This window comes from Callithrix jacchus, chromosome 3 (genome assembly GCF_049354715.1).
Source record: "Callithrix jacchus isolate 240 chromosome 3, calJac240_pri, whole genome shotgun sequence".
NCBI classification, from domain to species: domain Eukaryota; kingdom Metazoa; phylum Chordata; class Mammalia; order Primates; family Cebidae; genus Callithrix; species Callithrix jacchus.
Genome location: NC_133504.1, coordinates 183,842,475 through 183,855,727, shown reverse-complemented (window position 1 = coordinate 183,855,727; position 13,253 = coordinate 183,842,475). Strand labels below are relative to the sequence as shown.

The following is a 13,253-nucleotide window of genomic DNA, read 5'->3' as shown; positions in this document are numbered from 1 at the left end:
TTATCAGATGGCTTCTTCCACACCACCAGGCTGTGATGCCTGGCGAATGCCTTTTCCAGTGCTTTCAAGACTACCTGTTCAACTGGGAATAGCTTGAGGCTTTGTTTTATGAAGGCCTGATGGTATCTGGTCCAGGGAGCAGCAGGAAGCTGGGAAGAACCCCAGTTCTACTCCTAAGAAGCTATAGCCTAGGGAAACTCATAAATCTGAGCTGATCACAAGGTGTTCCAGGCACAACTGATGGAAACCTACTCCACTTGGAGCTTGGGAGAGATTTTCCCAGTAGGCTGGACAGGTCTTGCCAGATACCAGAACATATCTCCTGGTCTGAGGATGGATCTGGCTAAGATAGACCCAATAGAGATGGACAACAAACAGATTGCCCTTTCATGTTCTAGCATCTAAGATTGAGTCTGTGGTTTAGAGGAAAGCATGTTTTTTTTCTTAATGGGAAAACTGGGCAACAGGTCCTTTGAGCCCTTAGGTAATTTCTCAGGAGACAATGGGATCATGGACTAAGCACAGAATGTCTGGGTGGATTAGGTGGTCACTGAGGGATGTTCTAGATCCTTTGCACTGGAGTTTAGAGATTGTCAAATGGCTCAAAAAAGTAACTATATAAAGCACAACAGCAATACAGGAAGTATATGTGAATTGAGGCAAACAGGTGTCTTTCAGTGATTTTTTTTTCATGTTGGTTGGCTGCATAAATGTGTTTTGAAGTGTCTGTTGATACCCTTTGCCCACTTTTTGATGGGGTGGTTTTTTCTTGCAAATTTAAGTTCTTTGTAGATCTTGGATATTAGCCCTCTGTCAGATGAAGAGATTGCAAAAAGTTTCTCCCATTCTGTGTAAGTTCTATAGGTTGCCTGTTGACTGATGGTAGTTTCTTTTGCTATGCAGAAGCCCTTTAATTACGTCCCACTTGTGAATTTTGGCTTTCATTGCCATTGCTTTTGGTGTTAGTCATCAAGTTTTGTCCATGTCTGTCTCAAATACTATTGCCTAGGTGTTCTTCCAGGGTTTTTATGGTGTTAGGTCTTAGTTTAAGTCTAATCCATCTGGAGTTTTTGTATAAAATGTAATCAAGGGGTCCAGTTTCAGTTTTCTGCATGTGGCTAGCCAGTTTTCCCAACACCATTTACTAAATAGGGAATCCTTTCCTTGTTGCTTGTTTTTGTCAGGTTTGTCAAAGATCAGATGGTTGTAAATGTGTGGCATTATTTGAGGCCTCTGCTCCATTTCATTGATCTATGTATCTATTTTTACACTTGTACCATGCTGTTTTGGTTGCTGTAGACTTGTATGAAGTCAGGAAGTGTGATGCCTCCAGATTTGTTCTTTTTGCTTAGGATTGTTTTGGCTATATGGTCTCTTCTTTAGTTTCATATAAAATTTAAAGTATGTTTTTCTAATTCTGTAAATAAAGTCAATGGTAGTTTGATGGGAGTAGCATTGAATATATAAATTTCCTTGGGCAGTATTGTCATTTTCATGATATTGATTCTTCCTATCCATGAATGTGGAATGTTTTTCCATCTGTGTCCTCTTGCTTCCTTGAGCAGTGGTTTGTAGCTCTCCTTGAAGATATCCTTCACATCCCTTGTAAGTTGTAATCCTGGGTATTCTCTTTGTAACAATAACTCGTGATTTTGGCTCTATTATATAGAAATGCTTGTGATTTTTGCACATTGATTTTTGTATCCTGAGACTCTGCTGAAGTTGCTTATCAGGTTAAGGTTTTGGGCTGAGACAGTGGGGTTTTCTAAATATACAATAACGTAATCAGCAAAAAACAAACAAAAACAAAAAAACCCTTTATCTTTATCTCTTGCCTGATTTGCCCTGGCCAGAACTTTGAATGCTAGGTTAAATAGCAGTGGTGAGAGAGGGCATCCTTGTCTGTCAGTTTTCAAAGGGAATGCTTCCAGCCTTTGCTTATTCAGTGTGATACTGGCTGCGGGTTTGTCATAAATAGCTCTTATTTTGAGATAGGTTCCATCACCACCTAGTTTATTGAGTTTTTAGCATGAAGCACTGTTGAATTTTATCAAAAGCCTTTCCTGCCTCTATTGAGATAATCACATGGTTTTTGTCATTGGTTCTGTTTATGTGATGGATTGTTTATTGATTTGCATAGGTCGAATCAGCCTTGCATCCCAGGGATGAAGCCAACTTGATTGTGATGGATAAGCTTTTTGATATGCTGCTGGATTTGGCTTACCAGTATTTCACTGAGGATTTTTGCACTGAAGTTCATCAGGGATATTGGCCTGAAATTTTATTTTGTGTGTCTGCCAGGTTTTGGTACTGGGATGATGCTAGCCTCATGAGTTAGGAAGGAGTCCCTCTTTTTCTACTCTTTGGAATAGTTTTGGAAGGAATGGTACCAGTTCCTCTTTCTACGCCTGGTAGAATTCAGCTGTGAATCCATCTAGTCCCTGGCTTTTTTTTTTGGTATTAATTGCTGCCTCAATATCAGAACTTGCTCTATTGGTCTATTCAGGGATTTGACTACTTCCTGGGTTAGTCTTGGAAGGGTGTATGTGTACAGCAATGTATCAATTTCTTCTAGATTTTTAATATTTGCATAGAGGTGTTTATAGTATTCTGAGGGTAGTTTTTGTGAGATCAGTGGTGATATCCCCTCATTTTTTATTGCATCTATTTGATATTTGATTCTTTTTTTAGTCTGGCTAGCAGTCTATTTTGTTCTCAAAAAACCAGCTCCTAGATTAATTGGTTATTTTTAAAAGGTCTTTCATGTCTCTTCTGCTAGGTTTTGAATTTGTTTGCTCTTCTCTAGTTCTTTTAATTGTGATGTTAGGGTGCCAATTTTAGATCTTCCCTGCTTTCTCTTGTAAGCATATTTAGTGCTATAAATTGCCCTCTAAACACTACCTTGGTTGTGTCAGATTCCATGTTGTCTTTCTCATTGGTTTCAGAAAACTTATTTCTGCCTTAATTTTGTTACCCAATAGTCATTCAGAAGCAGGTTGTTCAGATTCCATGTAGTTGTGCAGTTTTGAGTTTCTTAATCCTCAGTTCTAATTTGATAGGACTGTGGTCTGACTTAGAATTTTCCTTTAGCATTTGCTGAGGAGTGTTTTACTTCTAATTATGTGGTCAATTTTAGAATGGGTGTGATGCGATGCTGAGAAGAATGTATTTTCTGTTGATTTGTGGTGGAGTGTTTTGTGGATGTCAATTAGGTCTTACTTGGTCCAGAGCTGAATTCAAGTCCTGAATGTCCTTAATTTTCTGTCGCTCTATTATTGACAGTGGAGTGTCAAACTCTACCACTGTGCGGGAGTTTAAGTCACTTTGTAGGTCATTAAGAACTTTATGAATCTGGGTGCTCCTGCATTGGGTGCATATATATTTAGGATAGTTAGCTCTTGTTGTATCGATCCCTTTACCATTATGTAACACCCTTTGTGTTTTGTCTCTTGATTTTTGTTGGCTTAGTCTGTTTTATCAAAGATAACTATTGCAACCGCTGCTTTTTTTGCTTTCGATTTCTTGGTAAATATTCCTCCATACCTTTATGAGCCTATGTGTTTCTGCACATGGGATGGGTCTCCTGGATAAAGCACACCAATGGGTCTTGACTCTTCATCCAATTTGCTAGTCTATTTTTTGATTGGATCACTTAGCCAGTTTACATTTAAGGTTAATATTATGTGTGAATTTGATACTGTCATGATGCTAGCTGGTTATTTTGCCTGTTGATAGTTTCTTCATAGTGTTGACGGCTTTACAATTTGGTATGTTTCTGCAGTGGCTGGTATGAGTTTTTCCTTTGTGTTTAGTGCTTCCTTCAGGAGCTCTTGTGACGCAGGCCTGGTGGTAACAAAATATCTCAGCATTTGCTTGTCAAGGATTTTATTTCTCCTTAGCTTATGAAGCTTAGTTTTGTTGGATATGAAATCCTGGGTTGAAAATTCAAGAATGTAGAATATTGGCCCCTACTTTCTTCTGGCTTGTAGGGCTTCTGTAGAGAGAGCTGCTGGTTAGTCTGATGGGCTTCCCTTTGTGGGTAGCCTAACCTTTCTCTCTGGCTCCCCTTGACATTTTCCCCTTCATTTCAACTTTGGTGAATCTGATGATTGTCTTAGGGTTGCTCTTCTCCAGGAGTATCTTTGTGGAGTTCTCTGTATTTCCTGAATTTGAATGTTGGCCTGTCTTGCTAGGTTGGAAATGTTCTCTTGGCTAATATCTTGAAGTGTTTTCCAACTTGATTTCATTCTCCCTGTCACTTTGTTATACCAATCAAACATAGGTTTGGTCTTTTCACAGTCCCATATTTCTTGCAGGCTTTGCTTTTATTTTTTCTTAAATACTGTCTTCATACTTTAAGTTGATCTTCAGTCACTGATCTTTTATTCTACTTGGTCAATTCTGCTATTGATATTTGTGCATGCTTCACAAAAATTCCAAAAACCAGAATGCCTCTTCTCCTCCGAAGAAACACAACTCTTCACCAGCAAGGGAACAGAACAAAACTGGATGGTGAATGAGTTTGATGAATTGACAGAAGTAGGCTTCAGGAGGTGGGTAATAACAAACTCCTCTGAGCTAAAGGAGCATGTTCCAATGCAAGGAAGCTAAGAACTTTGTAAAAAGGTTAGAGGAATTGCTAACTAGAATAACCAGTTTAGAGAAGAAAACGGGTAACTTGATGGAGCTGAAAAAGACAGTATTTTACCCACGAAAAGTCTCAAAAGTATTTGAGGACTGAATACCTCCCAAAGGGCTGTTTACAAGTAATTGAGATGCTGAGCATTTCCTAGCTAAAACGACTTGGCCATTCCTTTGGTGGGTGGCTTAGTTTGGCCAATAAATTGCAGAGGTAAATGTCATCCCTTGCTTAGTAGTGTCCCTTCATCTTCTAAAGGTTGCCATCTAAACATGTGCTGAACACTTGGATAAGCCTGTATCGTTTACCTTTTCTTGTCTTCCTTAAAAGTAGGCCAATTGCAACATCTGTGCATGGGAACTTATAATTGAAGTAGTCAAAAACAGAAAAGATCTTACTGCAAATGAAATGAGAGTTCTATGGAAGTCTTAGAAAAAGGTAAACACTAGAGCAGTTCTAAGGGACCGGTTGGTCAGAGGTTGTTAGATGTTAAACACAGTGGAAAAAGTGACATGAAGAATGCCGTATCTAGTTCTCCAAAAGAACTTTTTACCCATGCGAAACTTCAAATGTGTGAACAGAATACCTTCCATCTTCTAAATGTTTCTAGAAGATGTATTCACATATCTCTATAGCTTAGATCTTAATACTGAGCTATCCCATTACAGGGTTTTTATGAAACAGACCATTTTAACAACTTCAGGTGTCCTTCTCACACAACTAATGTGAAGGTTTGAGCAAGTGTTTCTCCAATATCAGATCAGAATTGTCTCTTCATATGGGATCGGATCACAAGTAGGCTTGTCTTTGTTCAATGAGACTGAATTTCATGTTTATGGCTACTAAAATGTTTTGAGCAAAAAAATGCAAATGGTACAAAGAAGTTGTCAGTGTGATAGGAAAGTGCCAAGGAGGTGTGATGTCCAAGAAGTCAACTCCAGAAGGTGGTTTCAGAGGAAGGAAGGGGTCAAGTAAGAAAGAATACGGCAGATATGGCACCTGACTTTAGCAGTGCTGAAGAGTTTGAGGTTACAGGAAGAACTTAGCTTAAAAGAGGGTGTAATAAGTTTCAAAGTAGGATTAAAATCCTCTTTAACAATGCCATTTAGTAGTCCCACAGGGTGCAGGATCAGGATATTTCCAAGACCTGCAGTATAGACCTGAGTATGACACAACGCTGCTGTGTTCATTATGAATTCATAAACACAAAATCTGACATAAGTGTCTCAGGAATTCACCCATAGTATTTATCATACTCCAGAGAGTAGGCTAGGGGGCAAAGAGCGAGACTGGGTCTTTATCTTCTCACTGGGACTATTCTCAATCCCATTCAACATTATGAGACCATGAATCCTAACAGAGCTTAGCATGGAGATGAAATATATGCCGTGTTGAGGTCCATGTAATAGCCTTTGTGGTGGGCACAGTGATGTGCTGCCTAGATCCCATCTCAAGAGGAAGCCTTGTTGCCTCCACCTCTGGAAATGCTGTTGGTTGACAGCCTCAGATGCTAACCTTCTATTGTGCTTGCCTCTGCTGAAAATGGGCAATGACCCATTAGCCAGTGCCTACTCAGTGTAGAAATATGACAGCCTGGTCCTTTTACCCTAACTTGGAACAACCTTAAAGGTCCTGCTACTTGAGAGTGCCCTGTAGGGTTGAGTGAGGCCCTTGGACTGGATCTCAGCTCAACTCTCCCCTCTGCCAAATCTTCCTTTCCTTGCTCCACAGGTGTCATCCAGAAAGCACTGCCTAATAATTCTGCATGAGAATATCCCTGAGTCCGAGTCCTAGAGAACCTAGCCTGCATTCCTGCCAGCTTGATCCTCCAGTGAGCAAGCATAGATTGCTTGTGGGAGTCAGGGTCTGATGTCCTCAGTCTTGGCTCTTGTCTCTGCCTAACAGCATGCTTGGTGACCATCCATGAAAATGCATAAGTCGATGTGATAATTCGTGTATTTTTTTTTTGAGGGGATGCACCATTCCTGGCAGTACTGCAATACCAGGTCAATGTGTGGAGTGGATGGAGCAAGCTCCTACTCCATCTCCCTGCTCCAAAAATCCATTTAACATATGGTCCTACCTGTCAGTTTAACATCTGATACATCCTCTATCCAAGGACAATATTTTTTTCCCCTGCAGCCTTCTTTAGAAAGAAAGAACATTTTGGCTAAGATCAACTGTAGTATTTGATCTTAGCCAAAAGGCTGAGAAGCAATAATTCATGTATTTTATGAAAAGTAGATAAATGTCCTATCTGAATCCTTGCCCACTGGGAGGGCTTCCTCTTTCCTTTCAGACCCACTGTTGAATTGGGGCTGTGACTGTAACTGTCAACTTTTTAGGATTGCAAGCATACTCTGCAGGCTCCATCTGTATCCAGGTTTGCACACTTCAGTTAACCATCCCTAAAGGCAACAGTACAGAGCTGGCAAAGCAACAAAACGTACCATGGGACTCTGAGCCAACTGCTCCTGAGATACACTGTGCCTCCTGGAGTTCAGAATTGGTCTTTGTTGTTTTATGATGTGCGGTCATACTTGCCTAATACTGACTTGAGCTATTGGAAACTGGGTTTTACTTGAGCCACCAAATCTGTTATGTGGTTTCCTACAATCTGCTTTGATCTCTAGCAGGGCCCAGCAGCAAGCCAAAGACTTTTTCAGGAGAATAGGACATGGGCTTAATCACAGTCTAGATAGCTAGGTAGGATTTTCATGACTGTAAGGTTTCATATACCATAGACAAGACTAGTATCTCTGAACATATTATGGGGCCATAAGCCCCTAGTGGTAGAACAGCTTGTACCTGTGGTCAATCACATTCTTACTCTGGGCTCCACTTCAACTCGGCATCTCCTATAATCTGGCAAGTGTGTCTGGGCAGTACACAAATAGGATCTGTTGCCTCCAAAGTCTAAAACATGCACTAATCATTGGGCTGCTTACTTGTGGGTAGGTACAAGATACAATAACTATAGGAGAGATGTTCTGATGTACCCAGGCCACTGAGGTAGGCCTACAGTTTTGAGGGGTAATTACAGCCTAAATTTTGGTACTAACTTCATGGCAGTACATTTGGCTGTCACCTAGGGCGCTTGCTTTTTCTGTCCGTTTAACCAAACAATGCCTTGAATATTATGGAACAGTGTGGAAGCTCCTAGGATATCAAGAAAAATAACATTTATGGACTCCATTGTGATGGAACAGGACAGTTGGTATAACCGTGAACTTAATGAAGGTGTGCTGTTGGCCATGCCATGTCAAACTACATTGAAGAATGTCACTGAAACTAACCCTTGCTAGTCTTAGCTTATTCTGTCTCTGCAAGGCTTGCCCAATCATTCCAGAATGCCAGACCTCCTGGGTTCTCCCTTCAAGAGAGATGGGCTCTGTACCTACTACTACTTATGAGAGGTGGGCTCTGTACTTACTATAGCAAGGCTATCCAGATGGCACAATCAAGGCTCTGTACCTACTATAGCAAGGCTATCCAGATGGCACAATCAAGTTCCCAGCTCCCATCTTGTGATAGAGGCTAAGACAGGTGAGTGAGGTTAAGATTTGGTAGTACTATTTTAAAGGACTAAGAATCTTTCTCACTGGCATTCCTTGGCCATATTTAGGAGGTAGCAAGGCATCTACATGTCTTGGTAACTCTTGCATTAGCAAGCACGAATACAACAATGTCTATGTACACATGTAGACTGACTACATGAAGTTCTCTACAATATTAGGTCAACATGTGTAGGTTCCCTTCACTGATCTTTTTAAGCTGTGGTAAGAACACTTGTTCTATCGACAAAGTCCACAATAGAAATTAACCATGTAGTCAAAAGTTCAGATCTCTAGAACTTATGTGTAACTGGAACTTGATGCTCATTGAAGAGTCCCATTGACTTCCAGTGGTTTCCTGACATGCCTTGCGGTAAAATGGGATCTGAAGGAATCAGAACACCATTGCCTGCTACAAACTGCGGAACTCACTGTTGGGTTCACTCTTGCCTTAGAAGGAGGGAGTAGGCATCTGTAGTGGGAGCTCCTTGTTGGTCTTGCTTTTGAGCAGGCAGTGTTTACCTGGAGCTTAGCAGAACCATGCAGAAACCTTAGCTGTGGAGCTAAGAATGTGAATGCTGATCTCAAATTCCTTGTTACAGAGGTTATCAATGAATACCAGATAAAGGATTTTTCTGAATCTCAACATGATAGAATCTCTTCCTAGAAGCTAGCATATAATCAAGATTTGGGATTCCTGGTGACTTTTTCTTCTATGCTTTGGTATCCATTGAACTGGACCTATTTCTATTGCCTTTTAAAAACACTATCTGGAAACCTATGTAATACGAATCTGAGTTAATTTTTACAACTTCTGAAAACTGTTCTATTAAAACATCCAGAAACATTGTCCCAGTGCAAGCCGGAGGTCTGACCACCTCATTGATATTTGACATCCACTGGGTAGCATCTGCCAGCACCCTGTTCCGGAATTCTAATGGGTTACTGTTGGGTAAACCGGTTTTGCCAGGACACGTTAATTTAGATGGCTGAGTTAGTAGATCTGAGTCAGAGCTTGAATCTCAAGATTTGAAACATGAAGAGATCCAGGAGATGATTACAATACTGAGCTGTTATTTCAGAGCCTTTCATCCTTAATGTGCTGGTGATGCTCTTGAAGGGGAATATTGAGGAGCTTTTGTAGCATGTAGGGGCAGAGGTTTCGAGGAGGCAATGAAAAATGCAGCTCCATTGAGAGTATGTCATGAAATTTTTCTTGTGGAATCAACTTTGCATTCTATGTAGAAAAATCTTGGTCCTGTATTTCATAACATCTCTTCTGAGATGCAAGAGAAATGGATAGCCTCTTGTCCTTACTCCTCTGACCATCTTGTGGTTCATTTACTATCTTGTGCTTCAGTTAGGCTGCTAATAGAAAAGTGCCGTAGACTGTAACTTTCAAGAGAAATTTTTCAGTTTTGGAGATCAAAAAGTCCAAGATGGTACCTCCAGATTTGGTGCCTGAGGGTTTGCTCTCTTGACAGATGGCGCCTTGTTGCTCTGTCCTTATGTGTTGGTCTTTATATACATACGTATCTTACATGGTAGAAGAAACAGGCTCTCTCAAGCTTCTTCATGGGCAGTAATCCCATCATGAGGGCAGAACCACCTCCTAAAGGATCCCTTAACATCCCATTAGGGATTAAGTTCTGACATCTGAACGTCACAAACACTTAGACCAAAACACTGTAGGACCCAGAATCTGCTGTGTCAAAACAGCCCCTGGGAGCATGTGACTCAGAAATAGCTGGCTTTTTTTTTTTTTTTTAGGTCCTTATGACATTGTTTGGGTTCTGTCCCAAGTATCATCTGGTCTCCATGGAGCTCTCAAACATAAACGTTGATAAACATAGGTTATGGTCATGATTATTCAAGGTGGTCCATAGGTCAGCATTTACGTTGGAATGGTGAGATGTGTTTCAGTCAGAAAAACCATGTTAGTCAAGGTTCTCCAGTGACACCGAACCAACAGAACACATGAGTTACAAATATTGGCCTACGTGATTATGGGGGGGCAAGAAGTTAAAAGTCATGCCATTTGCAACCTAGAGTACCTGTAAAGCTGGTGGCATAATGCAGCCTGAATCTAAAGCCTCAGCTGAAAGTGAAACTACCGCTGTGAGGATGAGGACCCAAGACCCAGGAGCTTTGATGTTCAACGTCAGGAAATGAATGTCACGGCTCTGAGAATTCGCCCTTCTGACTACTTGTTCTGGTACATGTCTGTAGACTGAGCCCGCTCTCTGGAACACGTTAATACAGTGAAATTGTTCTGAAAATAGTTAAAACTTGAACATGTCCTTTTTACACATAATTAAAAACATTAGCTTTATGTCGATTTCAGTTTGGCTTCAGTGAAAACGTCTGCCCCATTTGAGCATTTACAACTGCTAGTCTGAATTCTGGCACTCTGAATTCTAACGGCTTACTCTTTTTTGTCTTGGATTTTATTCTTCAGCTAGTTCTTCATTTACAATCTACAGACTTCTGCCAACAAATGATGGAGGTTTGGCTGTTAGCCCATTTACCTTTTGCTTCCTATGGAAAGAACAGTGGCTGGTCATTCTGTTTGTATCAAGGGTATGTCTAAGACATTTCTCAGCCTACCACTGCCCCAGTCCATATGGGACAAAGATGCTCTCAACCATCCTTGTATTCCAGGACTATGGTACCCTGACTTTGATCCTGGCCATAGAGGCCCTGAGAAGGGGGTGAGTTACTGCTCATTTATATGTAATACTATCTACAAAATGATGCACATATCAGCAGTCCTCCCACTCCTGCTCTCACAGGAAAGGGCAAAAGTGCCTAATGGAACCTGTCCTCTATCCAGTAGATCCTCAGAGTAGCCTTTTCAAGTAAAAGCCTTCTATTTAGTAGAGAGAAGCCTTACCGGCCTAGATATCTTGTGGGGAAAACCACCAGTCCTTTATTGCTATAATTAACTGAAAGCAATAGAATTACATGAAGACTAAAACCCTTTATATTGAATATCATGTGGTAACCCTTGCCTTTACAGAATCAACGCTTGAAGATGACATATCAAAGAGCTGAAATGGCCATGTTTATAAGATCCTATTTCTGCATAAAATTCCTTAGGTTGATGTATCTGCCCCCTTTCTTTGCATGGGTGATATAATGCATTATGTGGTTTTCAGGAGAAATTGGTTGTGTTGGATGGTGGGATCCAGAGGGCTTATGTGCCAGGCTATTTTGCCTTGGGACACACCTGAGTTGGGTGCTATCCTCCCAGCTTCCCATAGGCCAGTCCTGCCCAGGAGAAGCCAAGGCTTAAGGATGGGCCGTGGTGTTATTCAGCAGTGTTGAATGACAGGATGCTTTCGAGGAAAGCTCGAGTTGGCAGTGACCGAATCTGCAGTCCACAACAAACCCGTCATAGGCCTATGGATTGATAGGGGAATCTTGGTTCATGTGTGCTCCTGAGATGCAGGTACACATAGGGCAGAAGTCCACTGAGGACTTCCCTTCAGGGAGGCAATCTGTTGAATTCACCATGTTATGTCTTTCTGCCTGCTCTGTGGGAAATAATAGTCCAATTGCATAAGACAGATGTTGAACAAGGAGTAACTAGACGGCCCATACCATGAGACAAGCCACACAACTCTTTAGTTACAGATCTTTTCTGGGAATGACCGTTAATCCTGTTCATGGTAGTAACTGTCATTATAGGTACCAATGTTACTTGTGTGTCTCCCTGTCCTTGGTGGGATCATAAAGAAGTGTTTGGAGGAGTGCTTTTCCATGCCACCTTATCTACCACAATTTGTTGAATCTGCCCTTCTGCTGAGGAGGATGGCTGTTCCTCCTCCCCTGCAGGAGTAGTCATTGGGGCAGGTCTGATTCTGTGAGCTGATGTTCATTCCTCTCATTCTCTGCCTGGCATTCTTCTGTGAAAGAAATTAGTGATCCAAGGAAACCATACATTCAGGGCTGAGTAACCTGATTTATCAGGTCAAGAAGTCATTACAGCAAAGGCATGAGCTCTTGAGTTAGGTTTTGTACCTCATTGGGGAGAGTTAAGAATGGGAGAGTGGGACAAGAGGGTCTGTATCACTTCAGTTAGCTTTCTGTCTGCAGGGGCCTTCTGCATTCTTGAACGACAGCTTCACTGGATATAGAAAACTCATGCAAGTCTTTCAACACTTGGAATGTCATCCTATTGCCTTCTGGTCTCCATGGCTTTTGATGAGAATACAAGTTATAATTAAGTTCCCTAAGTTACATGACTTTCCTCTTCTTGCTTTTAAGGTTGTTTCTACAGTTTCACTGTGATGTGTCTAGCTGTGGAGCAGAATTTATTCAAGTTTTAAATTTCTCAGATGAAAGTTTGTTAGGAAATTTAGGAAGTTTTCTGTCATTTTAAAATCCTTTCTTGATCTTCTCCTGGAACTACCATGCATATGTTCGTATACATAATATTTCCCGTCTTGGGTTTCTGAAGCTCTTCCTTAACTGGTACTTCAGGCTGTATTTCAATGTGCGTATTTTCAAGTTTGAAGTGGATCACCCAAGTTGTCTTACCAAAGTTCCCTCACATCTGAGGACTCTCAAGGGCTAAAGATGAACAGAGAACATAAAGGACTGAATGCAGAAAGCTTGGAAACCAGATGTCTCATGCAAGTTCATTTTTTTCTGGATGCTGTTGGTAGACGTCCCAGACTGAGTACCAGGCCTGTCATAATCAACACTGATAGCCCTACCTGGAAAAGAGGGGCTCATCTGGGACACATGGGACAGATAAGTCTCAATTCTAAAACAGTCACCATGGTATCACACAGCTAGGCTTAACTGACTTTTCAGTTGGGGCAGAATCATGAGCCAAAGCTATGGTCATTGGAAATGCAACCAGTGGATCTGAGATATTGCCGTAGTCCTTTGTGATGATACCACAGTGTATCTGGGTGCTTTGTGCTCCTGATTGGCCCCACAGAAAGTCAAATGAGTTTAGTCTGGATGGATTTTCTCAATGATGAGGTTGCTGATTAGTTCTACAGGATGAGATTAGAAGTTGAACTTGCTTCATGTTTGAGTCCCAATCT

The 13,253-nt window shown here is 41.2% G+C and overlaps 1 pseudogene; it reads right to left on the bottom strand.

Annotated features, from left to right (window-relative positions):
- Window positions 1-6,608: 6,608 nt before the first annotated feature.
- LOC118152413 (U2 spliceosomal RNA) lies at window positions 6,609-6,858 on the bottom strand (annotated as a pseudogene).
- Window positions 6,859-13,253: the final 6,395 nt, after the last annotated feature.